Below are 19026 nucleotides of genomic sequence, written 5' to 3' on the forward strand. Positions count from 1 at the left end.
ATAAGTCACATTTTTCAGTACCATTGTAACTCTGAATGGATGCTAAGCAAATGGTTGTAAGTCGGGAACTGCCTATAACTTGTTTCACTGTGTAACATGCACACCTAAAATCATCACCACCACTTATCAGCTGCGGCTTAGGATGGTCCACCTTTCAGAGGCCAGTCTAGAAAAAATTTGTTTTGAAAGGACCAGATAGGCCTAGAGCCCATAGCAGAAGGAAATCAGTGCCCAGAGGATGGAAAATATGTATCATGCCCCCACCAGTCTAAAGCAGCTAAGAGATGCTAAATTGATCCCACTCCCTATGAATCACTTGACAAACACACTGGACAGGGAATTGCATTAGATGTACTTGTGGTAAAATTATCGTAGCTGATTGCCTGTCTAAATGGAAAAGTCTACTTTAATACTAGAACAGGTAAAGACAATTTTAAGCTGTCTGAGATTTGATAGAAAACACACACAAGGAACTTACCCAAACATCTGGAGAAGATCCAGATAATTGTTTTATTGACTATAGTTGGGTCACTGACTTCAAGCCTCAAGGGCAAAGTAAATCTGCATGTCCAATTTGCATGCTTCTTATATTGTTTCTCAGTAGTCCAAGTTTTTTTCTGCAGCATTCCAATATAGAACTAATAGGCCCATTTCACTGACAATCCCACTGTGCTTTTGTGTCAGGTCCCAAACCCTCCTGAACAATTTATCAAGAGGTAAAATCCACAGCTTAGCAGACTGGAATAACACCTCCCCCCCCCCCAAATTGACATATTAAAAGTCTACAGCTCAGATCCACAATAAATACCTCAGATCCACAAAAGGAAACAAAAATCATTCAATTTCCATCAAGCGGCATGTAGGAGATTTCAAAACTCAAAAGAGGTAACAGAACTTACATTTTATAAAATGCAAAGGTGAAATAAAACCATTAGAAAGCAATTGGACATAAGATGGATGGCTATGTAAATGTTATAAATAAATAAACTTACTATGTGAGTGTCTTATGCACTAAAATGCTCTTGTGCCTATCATTCACGTCTAACTGCAGCCCTCAACTACTTGGAATATTCTTAGGTATTTTATGGAGTACCGGTAAATGAGCTCTGGTGAAGAGCATCCACAGTATAGCAATAACTCTTCAAGAATATTGCTGTTTTGATTTGCATATTTATCTGTTTTATTACCTGAAGTGTTCAAAGTATTCTATATCTCTGTGGTACTGTCATTACATATACAGCCCACTGCGAAGTTCAGTTGAGATGAAAAAGGTAAAACCATATATTCAAATTTAAGGTAATAAATATTAACTAAAAATAATTCAAATAAAATAAGAGCAGTAAACGTAGTCATCAACTTACAACTAAAATTGGGACCAATTGCTGAACAATGATGGTTGTTAAGCAAGCTGCCCCCCATTTTACGACCTTTTCTGCCATGTTTGTTAAGCAAATCACTGCACTTATTAAGTGAATCACTCAGTCCTTCAGCGAATCTGGCTTCCCCCATTGATTTTGCTTGTTGAAGCCAGCTGGGAAAGTCACAAATAACAATTCACCTGCAACAGTTGTAAATTCATGCTGGTTGACAAGTGCCTGAATTTTGATCACATGACAGTTACAAGTGCAAAGTCAGGCTGTAAGTCACATTTTTTCAGTGCCATTATAACTTTGGTCGTTAAACAAATAGTTGTATCTCAAGGACTACCTGTATTACGGTTTATCTTAAAGGTCTTCCTTTTTTCCTTTTTAAAGCTATTTTGCATTTCTCCATTAATAAATGATTGGAGGAGCTCAACCTTCCTCATGTTGGAGATACTTAAGGGGATCTATTTGAGGGTAGGGGGAAGCAGGCAACACCTGTGACCCCTGATCTCTTTACCCGCACCCACCCCTTAAGACAACTGCCTGCCTTGGTCTAACAGTCTTGGAATTTTAGGAGGTATGAGCTGAAAAATCATACCTTCAAAGGTATATTTTGAACATGAAAAAGATTCTCAAGGCCACATCACCATCTCATTCCTCCAATAATTCTGAATGAACGGCTTCTGGTCAAGGCAGAGAGAGAGATTCTTCCATTGTCTGTCCAAAAGGATGGAGACAACAGCAGCCTGCAAAAAAGAGCAATGTCATTTCAAAGATTATTGCATGTATGTCAACATCCAGCTTGAGAAGCCAAATAAAACTCCAGATTCATCCCATCTCCAAAAATTTTACTCTTTATTGAGTACACTGCATGGTAATGTCGAAGCAAAACTAACTCTGAGGTTCCAACACCAATTCATAGACTTAAACAATAATTTCCTCAGCCAATTCCCCCAAGGTCTTACATAGTCCATATGAACAAGTTCACTTTGCTATGGGAACTGTCTGCTTTACATCTACACCTGTTATGGTGTCCTTGAAAAGGTTTCAGGCTCTCACGGTCGTAGAAGTTCTGTTTCTCCATCTAACTCACTCAAAATTAATACTTCCCCCCTTACTCTAAAGGCAAGTTGAAACGCAGAGCATATAGCTGCCAAAGTTTCATCCTTGACAATGTAATTTATGAATGTGGGCAAAGAAATAAAATTTACAGCAAAAATTCACAGCTCAGTTGCTGGTTTAAATGTGTGTACGCTGGTCAGATGACAAACATCAGGGCAAGGAAATGAAGCCATTACATCAGTACAGGTGGTCCTCAACTTACAACCATTTGTTCAGTGAATATTTAAAGTTAAAAGAGCACTGAAAAAAGTGACTTATGGCCATTTTTCACATTTATGACTGTTGCAGCATCTTCATGGTCACGTGACCAATATTTCAATGCTTGCTAAGTGGTTCATATTTATGACAGTTGCAGTATTCCAGGGTCACGTGATCACCATTTGTGACTTTCTTTTGTGACCTTCTGACAAGCAAAGTCAGTGGGGAAGCCAGATTCACTTAATAATTGTGTTACTAACTTAACAACTGCCGTGATTCACTTAACAATGTGGCAAGAAAGGTCATAAAATGGGGCAAAACTCACTTAACAAATGTCTCACTCACTTAGCAGCAGAAATGTGGGGCTCAATTGTGGTCGTAAGTCAAAGATTATATGTATTGATTATATGTATATATATATATTTGTTTATTTCCAGAATTTCCAGAAACAACTGGAAATAGGCAATCAAATTTGATTCAAGTTTGAGACATGCACGGGACATTGTCAATCATATAGAAAAAGCGGGGAACTGGCATCATGACACAGCTTTCATTAGTCTGACCCCCGCCCCCCCCCGCCTTGCCCGTAGAGTAATACTTCGTAACTCAATACCCTTTGAGAGATCTGTTCCCACGAATGTATTTTAGCTGGTTATGGAATGACCCATTTTTGAGGTTTACGTGAGGCACTGAACCATAAATGAACGAAGCAACAGCCACATCATTAGCATGCCATGCAAATGCCATCACTCTAGTTTTAATTGCTCTAGTCATATGAACACTGTCAGAAATTAGATTGTATAACAATCCTAATAACCAAGAGGGTCCTAAGAGGGTCTTTTAAAGAAGATTCAAACATGTTGATGATGATGGAGGAGGAGGAGGAGGAAGAAGCTGCCCAGCCCAGAACAACTCTGTTCACTGCATAGTAACAAAAAAAATGTAAGAAAAACAGCTAACCCTCTTTGTACAGGTAGTCCTCGACTTATGACAATTGACCCCGAAATTTCTGTTAAGTGAGACAGTTGTTAAATGAGTTTTGCCCCATTTTATGGCCTTTCTTGCCACAATTATTAAGTGAATCATGGCAGTTAGTAACACAATTGTTAAGTGAATCTGGCTTCCCCATTGATTTTGCCTGTCAGAAGGTCACAAAAGGGGATCACGTGACCCCCAAGACACTGCAACCGTCGTAAATACGTGCCACTTGCCAAGTGTCCAGATTTTGATCCCGTGACCATGGGGATGCTGCAATGGTCGTGTGAAAAATGGTCATAAGTCACTTTTTTCAGTGCCGTTGTAACTTGGAAAAGTCACTAAATGAACTGTTGTTAAGTTGAGGACCGCCTGTTCTAAGGAGCAGGTGATTATACACTCACCAATTCTCCTTTTTTGGCATTTATGATGACACTGCAGGTGTCATAAATATGAGTAAGTTGCCAAGCATCTGAATTTTGGTCACATGATCATGGGGTTGCTGCAACAGTTGTTATTTATACATTGTATTTGTTTACTTATAAAATGTGCTGGCCGCCCATCTTACCATAAGGTAATGCCGGCTAATTTACAGCCAAAAAGATACAGTAGCCTATACCATGTATTCCTCTTTATCAGTTCTTTGGGATGAGCTTTCTAATGGAGGGCCTTGCCTCTTTAGCTGCTCACTATGAGGTCATCTCTTCCTGTTAAAGCAGGGGTCTTCGAAGTTGGCCCGTTTATGATTTGTGGACTTCAACTCCCAGAATTCCTCAACCAGGCACACTGGCTGAGGAATTCTGGGAGTTGAAGTCCACAAGTCATAAAAGGGCCAAGTTTGAAGACCCCTGTGTTAAAGGATTAAGTGAATGTGTAAGGACCCACCCCACTTTGCATCTTAAGAAGACAAAACTCTTGGAATAATTCTTCCAACAGGCATCCTTTATTAAGAGAAAATGGTTGCAGGCGTTCTAGACAGGACTTGGGGTCCAAGCTCTCCCATTCAAGGTTTTAAGGGGTTCCCCAGTAGCCCCACCCAATCACCCCCTTCTTCCAGCGACAGTCTCAGGCATTACACTCCCACCCCCTTTTCCTTACTGCCGGCTGGATGGAGACTTCAGAGAGAACTACATGAAGGTAATAGCCCCATTGTTATGGTTAGTCCTTTTGGTGATATACACATCCAGTTTCTTTGAAGTGTACCGAAGGAAGTGAGGGCCATAAAGCCCCTTTGTTCACCCCCTTCCCTTCATTGTATGACAGAATCCAGAGAAGGCAGAAATGGTATTTTCTATAGTTGATAACTAGAGATGAAATATAATTAGATTCTGACAGAATGTGATTTAGACATCAATCCACAGCTGACTGGGTTTTGAGGTTTACACAACATGGCTCCTCAGGGAAGCCTTTGTAGTATCCTGCAGTCATATGACCTACATTTTACCATGGTTTTGCCGAAAACTGGCATATACTTCCAGCTTTTGGCAAAATCAGCCCATAGAGAACCATTGATTTGCTTATCAACCACAGCATTTGCCTTGCGACCATAGAATGATGGGCAGATTCCATGGCGGTCATAAGTCAAGGGCTACTGTAAGTTTTAAAGAAGAGACTGGACAGCCATTTGTCTGAAATGGTATAGGGTTTCCTTCCTGAGCAGGGGGTTGGACTAGATGACCTCCAAAGTCACTTCTAACTTTATTGTTATTATTATTATTGTTGTTGTTGTTATTGTTGTTATCTTTTATTCATTAGACATGAACCTCAGGTAACTGAACATTCAAATTGGCTGGCCATTATTATTATTATTATTATTATTATTATTATTATTATTATTTGTAGTTAGGAACCCAAACTCTCACAGTGAGCTACCATGTCTGAAGACTGACTTAAATCTAGATCGTCTTAATCCTAGTTTAACACCATAAGCCAATGGCAATAACTTAGAACCAAATCCTGGTAAATTAGATTTTGAAGCATAGTTTGCTGAACAAAACATATCATAGTCAGCTACTTTGCACAGAGGGCAATGCTGAATGAACCGGCTTATCTATTATGATAAAAGCAAACAAACCACATTGTGGTTTCTGAAGTGCAAAGCAGGCCCTCCTTTGGCTTGACATGTGGGAGATTCCAGTCTTTGCAATTAAAACAAAGATCAAGCGCACTTTAGAATGATTCTTTCTCTGAGGAACCAATGTTTATTCAGCTTATAATTCTCAATTTTGGATCTGACTTCAGGGAAGAGTCCAAGAAAATTGAACATTTCCTCATAAATCTCCAGAGCTTTGTTGTTGCAAGCTGGGAAATGTGCCAAAAAGGTTTTGAAACAGCCTCATTAGCTGGGAAATAAAAAGATGTTAATCTGATGGCAGACTGCATTCAATTAAAGACACATCTCCACGGTACAGGTAGTCCTCGACATATGACCATAACTGATCCTAAAATTTCTGTTGCTAAGAAAGACATCTGTTAAGTGAGTTTTGCCCCATTTTACAACATTTCTTGCCACAGTTGTTAAGTGAATCACTGCAGTTGTTAAGTTAGTAACACAATTGTTAAGTGGATCTGGCTTCCCCACTGACTTTGCTTGTCAGAAGGTCACAAAAGGGGATCAGGACACTGCAACCGTCATAAATGCATGCCACTTGCCAAGTGTCCAGACTTTGATCCCGTGACCATGGTGATGCTGCAATGGTCATGTGAAAAATGGTCATAAGTCACTTTTTTCAGTGCCGTTGTAACTTGGAACAGTCACTAAATGAACTGTTGTAAGTCGAGGACTGTCTGTCCTAAGGAGCAGGTGATTATACACTTACCAATTCTCCTTTTTTTGCATTGGAGTGTTCCTTTGCACAAAAACTTTGCGTTGCTCGATTGTTCATCATTCAGTGTGTATTTAGCATGCCTCTGTCGATAGGAAGCCATTGTGCCTATTTCTTTGCCTCCCTTCTACAATTTACTACAGGAGGGGGGGAAAGGCACAGACAGATAGAAACTTGATCCTAAGGACCAACAACAGGAAGTACTTACGTTACGCAACGTCGAACAATTGCTAAAGTAATGGTTGTAAGTTGAGGACTACTTGCATTTTAAGCACACACCTCTCCCCCAGTTCTGCTCCCCAATATTATTTACATGGAATTCCTTCTCCCCACAGCAAAGGAACTGAAAGTATGCCATGCCATCTAGTTGCAAACTATAGCAGCCATGCCAGACCCATGCAATTTAGTCAACGGGCTCTTCTGATTTTCTATGCTGTTTGGAGGGACAAGGCAGCTCCCCCCACCATTCTTAAAGAAAACAGAATAGCAGTATTGGAAGGGACCTATGGGCTGTGGCCCGTTTTGGCCACAGGGCCGCATGAGTGGCTGGCCAGTGCAAGCGTACATGTGCGCATGCTCATCCCCTGCCTTTGCACCAGGGCTAGCCTAGCTGCGAGCCTCTCACTGGCCCTAGGCAAGCCACAAGCCTCTCACCGGCACTGGGTGAGCCACGAGCCGCGCATCAGCGCTAGCCGAGCCACAAGCCGCATGATGGTGCTAATAGCTTCATTTGCGGAGGAAGCATGCTCACGGTCCTGTTCGCACGCACGCAGCCACATTTGCATGTATGCGCATGTCTGCATAAAGGTGCCTTTCTCACCAGGCTGCCAGCCCAGAAACGTTGGCGACCCCTGCTCTAATCCAACCTCCTACTCAAGTAGGAGACCCTGTACCATACCTATACCACACCTCACATCCATGACTCTCTGTATAAATGTGGCATAGTATTCTCCTTTCAGTATGACTGCAGGGTCCCACATCAAACTGTAGATCAGAGGTCCCCAACCTTTTGGGCACCAGGGACCGGTTCCATGGAGAGAGCTTTTCCGCAGACTAGAGGAGGTGTGGTTTTGTGTGCTGCCAGCATCTCACAGATGAGGCTTTGCTTGTTTCTCCGGACCGGTTGCTGGTATGCCGTGGCCCGGTACCGGTCCATGGACCAGGGGTTGGGGACCCCTGCTGTAGATCACACTGTGACCGGCTGTGAGGGCATACACTAATCTAGAATCTAATTTTTTAAAAAATATAAACGGTGCTGCGCTTCAATGATTAGATGGCTTAGACATTAGTATTTGAACATAGGGCTTTTAAACATTTATATTTTATTGTGTTTTTGTATTGTATTAAGGGCAGGACAAGAAGCAACGGATAGAAACTAATCAAGGAGAGAAGCAACCTAGAACTAAGAAGAAATTTCCTAACAGTGAGAACAATTAATCAGTGGAACGACTTGCCTCCAGAAGTTGTGAATGCTCCAACACTGGAGGTTTTTAAGAAGAGATTGGATGACCATTTGTCTGAAATGGTATAGGGTTTCCTGCCTGAGCAGGAGGTTGGACTAGAAGACCTCCAAGGTCCCTTCCAACTCTGCTCTTCTCTTCTATTTACTAATCTGAAATGTTAATATATATTGCTAGTTCACATATGATATACCATGCACTAAATAATTAAACAAACCAAGAACTGTTCTGGACAAATGGCTATCCAATCTCTTCTTGAAAACCACGAATGATGGAGCACCTACAGCTTCTGGGGGCAAGTTGTTCCACTGATTAATTGTCCTGTCAGGAAATTTCTCCTTAATTCTAGGCTGGAGCTTTGTTTAATGACATTCCAACCGTTACTTCTTGTCCTGCCCTCAGGTACCTTGCAGAATAGGTTGACCCCCTCTTCTCTCTGACAGCACCTCAAATACTGGAAGATTGCTAGCCTATCACCCCCTAGTCCTTCTCTTTGTTAGACTAGACCAGTGTTTCTCAACCTTGACAATTTTAAGGCATGTGGACTTCAACTCCCAGAATTCCACAGCCAGCAATGCTGGCTGTGGAATTCTGGGAGTTGAAGTCCACCTGCCTTAAAATTGTCAAGGTTGAGAAACATTGGACTAGACATACCCAGTTCCCACAAATGTTCCTCATCGGGGAAGCTCACCAGTGGCACCTAAAAGATCTTTGCTGAGCATCTGGAATTCAGGCAGATACATTCTCAAAACATGGAACTCCACTAGAGTGTAGTTGCACATGTAACACAGCTAGAAATTCTCAACAATATGAGGAATAATTCTCCTCCTTGCTCCGAAATATAATAATCTGGGGAGAAGTAAATATTATTTATGAGAAGACTAACCTCAAATTTCTGCTGGAAATTGTTGGGTATTGAATGGTTTCTTCTAACTCATTTAGCTCTTATTGCTACACACACACACACACACACACACACACACAGTCTGCCTAATCAATACACAGATGCCCCCCCCAATCTGCCATGCTGCCAGCCCCCACTCCCCAGATCAAAGCCATATTGTCCTCTTCCTGCATTTGTCCATCAGCACCTCTTTCCAAGTTCTTAAACACATGTTTCTCCTACGCACGCAAGCCATGGAAAACTGTTCATTCATAGCATTTGGCATTCAGACAGGTTTTACCCATAAAAGCGCTCCTACGTGCCTCATTCAAAGCTTTTTTTTATTTGGTCTGGGCCTTTCACAGTTGGAAATTCTCAATCATACGCCACAAACGCACTCATGATTCCAGCCTCAAGGCGGGCAGGGTGCTTCTCACAGGACAACTGAACGGGGCAGCTGGAGAGAGACAAAAGAAGTCTTTTTTTCACATTCTGAAAGGAGTTCAACTTGTCAAAATCTCCTGCCTGTTTTTCTGATCCAAGACCGGCAGACCGATTGCAGCTAGAAACGCTAGTTGGCCCTAGACTTTCCATCATAAGTCTACATTCATACATGAAGTATTAGGACCACTTTATAAAGCCTTGGTAAGACCACACTTGAGATATTGCAATCAGTTTTGTTGAGACTCTAGAACAGTGGTTCTCAACCTTTTTAATGCCGTGACCCCCAACCGGTCGTAAGTCGAGGACTAATCAACCATCGTAAGTCGACGACTACTCAACTGGTGCAGCACCGTTTGCAGAATGGGACTTTTGGCGGGCTCAGCAGGGCAGAGACAGCCTGGACAATTCCTATTGGCTTTTGAAAGCCAATAGTATTAGACTCTATTCAAGAGAGTCTGTTCTATTGGCTTTCAAAAGCCAATAGAATAAAAGAGAGTAGCACAGCTAAGGAAAAGGGGGGAAAAATGGCGGACTGCGTTGTTTGGCAACCCCCGTGAAATGGTCGTTCGACTCCAAATGGGGTCCCGACCCACAGGTTGAGAATCCCTGCTCTAGAAAGAGTGTAAAGAACAAAGATGATTAGGGGGATGGAGGCTAAAACATATGAAGAACAATTGCGGGAACTGAGTATGTCTAGTCTAGTCAAAAAAAGGACTAGGGGTGATATGACAGCAGTGTTCCAATATCTGAAGGGTTGCCACAAAGAAGAGAGGGCCAACCTATTCTCCAAAGCACCAGAGGGCAGGACAAGAAGCAACGGATGGAAACTAATCAAGGAGAGAAGCAACCTAGAACTAAGGAGAAATTTCCTAACAGCGAGAAAGAATGAACTAGTGGAATGGCTTGCCTTCAGAAGTGGTGGGTGCTCCTTCACTTTTAAGGCTTTTAAGAAGAGACTGGACAGCCACTTGTCTGGAATGGTACAGGGTCTCCTGCTGGAGTAGGGGGTTGAATGAGAAGACCTCCAAGATCTCTTCCAACGTCTCCCTGCCAACTTTTCTCAAAACTGTTCTGCAAATTACTAGAAAAGCAAAACTCAGAAGTCCAACTACTGCTGGTTGTTGTTGTTGTGTTAAACTTTATGATGCACAATGCCATCAAAAGCCCAATCCCCAGATACGTATAAGGGAAAGATGGAACTTTCAAATGAAACTGCAGGTAGTCCTCAACTTCTAACCATTTATTTAGTGACCATTCAAAGTTACAACAGCACTGAAAAAAGTGACTTACGACCATCCCAAAGGTGCTTTTTCAAGAGGCAACCGGACTTGGTTTTTCTTTGAAGACATTTCGCTTCCCATCCAAGAAGCAGCTCTGACTGGATGGTGGGGAATGAAAGGATTTATACTCCTTGCAGCTGGTCTGCAAAGAGGGGTCAGAGGCCATCTAAGTCAAAATTGAACAGCCCTCTCTCAATAGAAGGGGGAGAGATACGACATCATCCGATCTACAATAAAGTCCTTTCAGCAGTTCCAGGAAGGCTCCATACCCATTTGAAGACACAGATAAACCTCCAGGTGGCCTCAATGACTCTCTAAAACAGTGGTTCTCAACCTTTTTAATGCCGCGACCCCCAACCAGTCGTAAGTCGAGGACTACTCAACCGGTCGTAAGTCAAGGACTACTCAACTGGCGCAGCACCGTTTGCAGAATGGGACTTTTGGCAGGCTCAGCAGGGCAGAGACAGCCTGGACAATTCCTATTGGCTTTTGAAAGCCAATAGAATTAAAATCTATTCAAGAGAGTCTATTCTATTGGCTTTCAAAAGCCAATAGAATAACAGGGAGTAGCACAGCTAAGGAAAAGGGGGGGGGGAAATGGTGGACTGCGTTGTTTGGCGACCCCCGTGAAATGGTCGTTCGACCCCAAATGGGGTCCCGATCCACAGGTTGAGAACCCCTGCTCTAAAAGAATGCAAAGGAATATAAATCCTCCCATTCCCCACCATCCAGTCAGAGGTGAAGAAGCTTCTTGGATGAGAAGTGAAACGTCTTCAAAGAAAAACTAGAAAATCCAGTTGCCTCTTGAAAAAGCACCTTTGGGACAACCATGACCTGGATGATTGAGAATCTCCATAGACATCTGACATGACCATATTGATATGGTAATGTGATCAAAATTCAACCACTTGGTCCACATTTATGATGGTTGCAGTGTCCCAGAGTCATGTGATTGCCATTTGCAACCTTCAAAGCTGGCTTCTTACAAGCAAAGTCAAGATGGGAGGTGGATTTGCTTAATGACTCCTTAATTGACTTAAAACAACTAACAAACTGCAGTGATTTATTTAACAACCACAGCAAAAAAATCATAAAATCTGTGACTCACAAATTCTAGTCACAATTCTGATCACAAATCAGCGACTGCTTATATGCTTTTTTGCTGCTAAGCCTACTTTAAATTGCCTGATAATGCAATAAATCATGGTTGGATTTGTTATTGTGGTTTCATAGTTTTAATGAAAGCTAAGATTCTTGGTTTAATGACAGGCCTGTCAACAACTGGAAACCCAGTTGCTTTTAAGGCAGATCAATAGGCCTGAGAAGCCAAATCTAAGGCAACTACTGAGCAAGTAAGCTATAAAAATACAGACTCCTTGCACCCAGCTTTGGGTGTGTGCACAGGCATGTTCAGGTAGCTTGACAGCCATACAAAAACAATCCATCACCAGCTTCTTCAGAAATGCTTGACTTCCCACCCAGCAATAGATTTCCTATCCAAGTACTTTTGTGGTTTCTTAATCCATACCTATGCTTAATTGCCTACAAATCAACTGTGACCAAAAAGTTATACATGCAATGAATAAATAAATGTCATCTTTGCAGGGCAGTTTTGGATATATATATTTTTTTAAGTTGAGCTTGACTCATGGCAACAGCTGCCTTGGCAGCCTTGAGCAAATGCTTTGTCCTTTTGTTCTTTGGGTTTTTTTTTTTTTTTAAACACTCCAAACTAGTCAACAGCTCTGTAAATCCCAAGCAATCAAGTACTAACTACACCAATCCTACATAGCTGCCGAAATCAGCTAAGTATGCATGATAAACAGTTCTCCAGTGTTTTGGCAAGAGTCTTTTCTCGCCCTCTTCAACAAGTTTATACTAGTTCCCGGCCACCTGAACCCTGTTCAATAGCAGAGTTGGGCAATGTTCTTGAGTTGAGGGGTATAAATTCTTGCCAATGGATGCTCTTATACATGGGAGTCCCAAGCATTTCAGATCAACTTGGCTTAAGTTGGGATCACCTGTCTTTCATTTTAGGGGACTGCTCTGAAAAGCTTCCCTTACCACAGGGAGGAAAACTTCACACGCTGCAGGCATAAGAGACTACAAAATAACTTTTTGGGAGTTATTGTAATACCAAGGTTTTGAACACGAGTGCTTTTCAGACAAGGTTATGTCTAATTTAATGGGTATGTCTAGTTTAATGAAGAGAAGGACGAGGGGGGACATGATAGCAGAGTTCCAATATCTCAGGGGCTGCCACAAAGAAGAGAGAGTTAAGCTATTTTCCAAAGCACCTGAAGGCAGGACAAGAAGCAATGGGTGGAAACTGACCAAAGAGAGAAGCAACCTAGAACTGAGGAGGAATTTCCTGACAGTTAGAACAAATAACCAGTGGAACAACCTGCCTCTAGAGCTGTGAATGCTCCAACACTGGAAGTTTTTAAGAAGAGACGGGACAGCCATTTATCCGAAATGGTATAGGGTTTTCTGCCTGAGCAGGGGGTTGGACTAGATGACCTCCAAGGTCCCTTCCAACTTTATTATTATTGTTGGTGGTGGTGGTGGTGGTGGTGCACGTAAATATCTTGGAAAGGATTTTTATTCACTAAAACAGCCAGTGTGCCTGGCTGAGGAATTCTGCGAGTTGAACTCCACAAGTCATAAAAGGGCCAAGTTTGAAGACCCCTGCACTAAAATGAAGGCCATATTCATTTCAGCCTAAGAATTGTACTTGCAACAATAAAAACATGTCTAGTGGAACCACAAGACTGATACTGAAATATATAGTTACTTTACAGTTACAAATAAGTCTTGATTAGTGCAGTTGATGAATTCCACAAAATGGTCACATGATGATACAGGTAGTCCTCAACTTATGACCAGTCACTTAGTGACCATTTGAAGTTATAACCCACATTTGACGTTCTCACAGTAACCCCCCCATGGTCACATGACGAAACTTTGAGTGCTCAACAGGCCGCATTTATGCCTATTCGCAACATCCCACAATCACACGACTTCGTTTTACCGAAAACTGACATGTATTTCAGTTTTCAGAAAAACTGTGCTCATAGAAAACCACTGATTCATTTAACAACCACTACAAAAAAGGTCGCAAAATCAAGTTGGTTATGTGGCTGACTCGATATATGACTGTCACAAGACACAATCGTGATGGGCAGACTCCATTCCTGGCGTAGCTTGAGGACTACCAATATTCAAATTTGCAGTATTCAAGGTAATATTTCGATGGAAATAGGGGAAATGGTTTCAGCTGAATGGATATAGGTAAGTTTTAAACATAAATAAACATAATTTTATGCCAAATGTGGGACTAGTCTCTTGGTAATTGGCCCAAAGTCACCCAGCCAACTTTCATGCTTAAGGTGGGACTAGAATTCACAGGCTCTTCATTTCTAGGCTACTGCCTTAACCACTTAAATTTTTTATTTGATTTTATCTTTTTATTTACTTCCTTTACTGGAGCAGACCAGAACAGAAACAAAAGAGGCTCTGTCTTTTGTCCTTAAGTGCCTCTACATTCATTCCGAGCTGAAAGTAGATACCACAAGCTGAGGACAATTTTGCTGCATTAGATTAATTCATTTAAAGTACAAAAAAAAAAAAAAAAAAAAACCCACAACCCCACACAAATGAAAAACCAATCCAACTTCAGAACAGGAAGAAAATATGGCCTAAATCTATGGAGATTCTCAGTCATCCAGGTCATAATTGTCCCAAAGGTGTTTTTTTCAAGAGGCAATTGTATTTTCTTTGTTTTCCTTGCAGACATTTTGCTTCTAATGCAAGAAGCTTCTTCAGTTCTGAAGAACTGAAACATCTTCAAGAGGGAACAAAGTAAGACCAGTTGCCTTTTGATATGGCCTCAACCCTTGAGTTGCATATGAAATGAAAGGCAGGATAAAACTATATACTTAAAAAAACAACTGTATAGGTCAGTTCTTGGTAGGAAGATATTAGCTTTGAGAAAGAAACTAACCAAAATATGTACCAGCTTATATCCACTACAACCATTGGGGGGGGGGAGGGAGAAAAGTGCTTTTACAGCTGATTAGGTCTCCCTCTTTTGTTCTCCTCACAACAACCTGTAAGGTACATTAGGACAAAAAAAAAAAGAGCTGTCAAACAGGTAAGCTATGGGTAGGATACTATTATAACTTCATTTGTACAAAATCCTTCATTTACTGTAAAACATTCTGCAGGTCACTGGACCTTGAATCAGAGGGCTGTTATCACATCATATACTGTGCTAACACCATCATCAGACCACCACATCCTTAATCCAAATAAAAATTAACCAAGGTTATCCTCTGTGCAAATCCATCCCCTACACCAGTGTTTCCCAAACTTGACAATTTTAAGGCATGAGGAAACACTGCCCTACACCTTTAGGTGACCTAGTTAAATACATTGCATCAATGCAGCTGCTGTGTATTATCAGTCAGATACCAATTAAGTGGTAGGAGACAGAACGTCTTTTACCCTTACTGTATGTTTGTTTCTACAAAATGCTTTCATTAAAGGCTTACCTCCCCCCCCCCACACACACAAGGAAGAGATCAGATTGTCTGAAAGACAATACAGGGAAACTAATATAGAGGTGCAACACCTATTTATTCACAGCCAATTTATTGGTGGCTACAGTGTGATAATCCAATTTATTCTGAGCACACAGATTGGGCACAATTGGGATTTTTTTTTTTAAATCTCTTAGGTTCCCTTTCCAGAAAGAAGATAGAATATAAAGTATAAGAGTATTCAAATATATACATATATGGACCCACACGCACACACACATATATATAGAAAACATCTTTTCCTTTGACTTTCAAAGCAGTATGATGAATACATTAATTCACCAGGTTCTCTGTATAATTCTCACAAATCTTCAGATTTTAGTATGATGAATTTGGAAGAATCCAATCTTCCCAACCCCCGATCCGTGGACCAGTATAGGGCCACACAAACAAAGCCCCATCTGTGGGATGCAAGCAGCACACAAAAACACACACCCCTCCAGTCCGCAGAAAAACCTCTCTCCACATAACCAGTCCCTGATGCCCAAAAGGTTGGGGACCTCTGTTCTAGGGAGAAACTGGAATACAGGTAGTCCTTGACTTATGAGCACAGTTGAGCCCAAAATTTCCATTGCTAAGTGAGACATTTTTAAGTGAATTTTGCCCCATTTTATGACCCTTCTTGCCACAGTTGTTAAGTGAATCACTACAGGTATTAAATTAGTAACACGGCTGTTAAGTGAATCTGACTTCCCCATTGTCTTTGCTTGTCAGAAGGTCACAAAAGGTGATCACATGACCCGGGACACTTCAACCGTCATAAATATGAACAAGGTGCCAAGCGTCTAAATTTTGATCATGTGACCATGGGGACGCTGCAGTAGTCGTAAGTGTGAAAAATGGTCATAAGTTACTTTTTTTCAACGCCATTGTAGCTTTGAAAGGTCACTAACTGAATTGCTGTAAGACATTTGTCCGAAATGGTATAGGGTTTCCTGCCTGAGCAGGGGGTTGGACTAAATGACCTCCAAGGTGCCTTCCAACTTTATTATTATTATGGATCATTGCACAGTCAGTCAGATGTTCAGACTGGATTTGGCATTTTGTCTACCTATCAAGTCCTTACCAAGGACCTGGGATAGGCAAATGTGGATGTTTGATGGTATTACAGATATCGTCGCAGGATGGAAGCAGTTCCTAATAAGGCCGCCTTTTGCAATTGACTAATAGCGAATTTGTCAATGCCAATGGTGTTCAAGTGGTGCTCCAATTGCTTTGGGATTGCACCCAAGGTGCCTATTACTATTGGTACTACCCTTGCTTGCTTTTGCCACAGTCTTTCTATTTCTATTTGTAGGTCTTTGTATTTTGTTATCTTCTCCAGTTCTTTCTCTTCTATTCTGCTGTCTCCAGGCACTGCCACGTCCACTATCCAGACTTTTTTGTCTTTCTTATCGACAATTGTTAAGTCTGGGGTGTTATGTTGCAGGTGCTTGTCTGTTTGAATTCTGAAGTCCCAGAGCAGTTTAACTTTATCATTTTCTATGACTTTCTCTATTTTATGATCCCATCAGTTTTTGCTTACAGGCAAATGATATTTCTTGCAGATCTTCCAATGCACCACTGTTGCTACTTTGTCATGCCGCTGCTTGTAGTCAGTCTGTGCGATCTTCTTGCAGCAGCTTACCAGGTGGTCCACTGTTTCTTCAGTGTGTTTGCATAGGCGGCACTTACTGTCTGTTGTTGTCTTCTTAATTTTGACTTTATATGCATTTGTCCTTAAGGGTTGGTCTTGTGCAGCCAGAATTAATCCCTCGGTCTCTTTCTTCAATTTTCCTGCTCTTAGCCATTGCCAGGTCTTGTTATTATCTGCTTTCCCAGCTATTTTTTTAATGTACTGGCCATGTAGTGCTTCGTCTTCCCATGCCTCTATTCTGTTCTTCATTTGGTCTTTCTTGTAGACCAGTTTGGTCTCTCCAGTAGTCAGTAAGCCTTCCTGATATACTAATTTCAGTGCATCTTCATCATTGTTCTTCAGATATTCTTCCAAAGCCATTTATTTATTTTATTATTATTATTATTATTATTATTATTATTATTATTATTATTACTACTACTACTACTACTACTACTACTACTACTACTACCACCTGTACTAGGGAAGGAAAAGACTGGTAGTTAACGGTTCCTCCCAATTTTTTTAGGTTCACTCTGAAACACATTTATGGGCCAATGGCAGAAGACGAGAGTTTGAAGGTGGAGGTGGAGGAGTCTGCTGGCATCTAAATCTAATCTCCCAAATAAAAACTAGGTCACTGAGACAATCCAGAGTCTTAAACTGCGGAGTTCATGCTACCTGAGGAAAATAAAAGTTAAAAATAAGAAAGAATCAGAAGGAAACCCAATACTTTTAGGCACCCCTTTGCAACTGGTCCTCCAAGACTGTAAAAGGAAATATAATGGGTGAGAAATACGGAAAGGATGGGTGGACGGCTGGAGGGAAGCAGGGAATACGCGGATGTTTTCTTGAAAAGAGAGAGAGAGAGGCAAGCAGGATCAAGGAACAGACAGATTCCAAACTTGGCAAGGAAAAGCAAGGATTAGCTGCACCCGGGAGAGCGAGCCAGATTTGTGGCTTTACACAGCATTGCACAAAAACATTCTCTCCATTCCCCCCCCCCCCGCATTTGACAAAGGCATTTGCTTTTGAAACCACTTTCAAAGTAGAAAAGGATGAGGGTGACCAAAACTTGAATGTCCTGCCTTTATGGTGCATCGTCCTATCTGCAGCCTTCCTTATTTCCCACGCTACCATTAACTGCCAAACGAAGGCCTCAAATGGGTGAAGCTGGCAAAAGGGGAAGCAAAATGCTTGAAACAAGGCAAGGCAAAAGGCTGACATCAGGAGGGAATTCCTTCCAGGAGCCATGAAAGAGTGGAAAAATCATGGACAGCCAGCTTGTAAGAAAGACAGTTAAGACAAAGCAACACCACCAGATAAAGGCTCCCCAGAGTTGAGTTCAACCTTGGAACTGAAAATGTCTCAGCCATGGAAAAATTTGGGTTCAATTCTAGTCATAAATCAAGGATGACCTATATTTCAATTTCTCCCTAGAAGACTGGATTCTGTCAATTTGCCATTGTCTCATCAGCAATGGTATATAGAGGACCAGAATAACAGAACAGAATAACAGAGTTGGAAGGGACCTTGGAGATCTTCTAGTCCAACCCCCTACTCAAGCAGGAAACCCTAAACCATTCCAGACAAGTGACTGTTCAGTCTCTTCTTAAAAGCTTCCAGTAATGGAGCACTCACAACTTTGGGAGGGAATCTCTTCCACTGGTTAATTGTTCTCACTGTGAGGAAATTTCTCCTCAGTTCTAGGTTGCTTCTCTCCTTGATCAGTTCCCATCCATTGTTTCTTGTCTTGCTTTCTGGTGCTTTGGAAAACAGGTTGACTCCCTCTTCTTTGTGGCAGCCATGCAAAATTTCTCAAGAAGCTTGGGAAATTTTGAAAAATGAGATAATAAAAGCACAGTCTAGCACAATATCAACAAAGAGGAAAAACAACAGCTCTCAAAAGAAACCAGCATGGCTGCATAAAGAACTCTTTGACAAATTGAAAGATAAAAAGGACAAGTATAGAAAGTGGAAAGAGGGGAACATAACTAAGTCAGAATATCAGCAAATAGCCTGAGCCTGCAAAGATGAAGTGAAGAAAGCCAAGGCTCAAAATGAACTAAGGCTTGCGACCAAAGTCAAAAATAACAAAAAAAAGCTTCTTTCAACATGTAAAAAACAAGAAAAAAGTGAAGGAAATGATTGGTCCATTAGTGGGTGGAAGTGGCAAGAAGGTGACAAGCAACAGGGAGAAAGCAGAACTATTTAACTCGTTTTTTGCATCTGTCTTTACACAAAGGGAAAAAAACAGAC

The 19026-nt window shown here is 41.4% G+C and overlaps 1 protein-coding gene across 2 annotated transcripts in view; it reads right to left on the reverse strand.

Moving 5' to 3' along the window:
• CUEDC1 (CUE domain containing 1) overlaps nucleotides 1-19026 on the reverse strand; it is a 98143-nt gene that overhangs the window by 38734 nt on the left and 40383 nt on the right. For both annotated transcript variants that reach the window (XM_039328138.1, XM_039328137.1), the window contains exon 2: nucleotides 1963-2110. The gene's annotated coding sequence lies outside the window, so the exon portion shown is untranslated. The remainder of the gene's footprint in view (nucleotides 1-1962; nucleotides 2111-19026) is intronic.

This window comes from Crotalus tigris, unplaced genomic scaffold (assembly GCF_016545835.1).
Source record: "Crotalus tigris isolate CLP2741 ecotype Arizona unplaced genomic scaffold, ASM1654583v1 scf7180000024371.1489680, whole genome shotgun sequence".
Classification (NCBI taxonomy): Eukaryota; Metazoa; Chordata; class Lepidosauria; order Squamata; family Viperidae; genus Crotalus; species Crotalus tigris.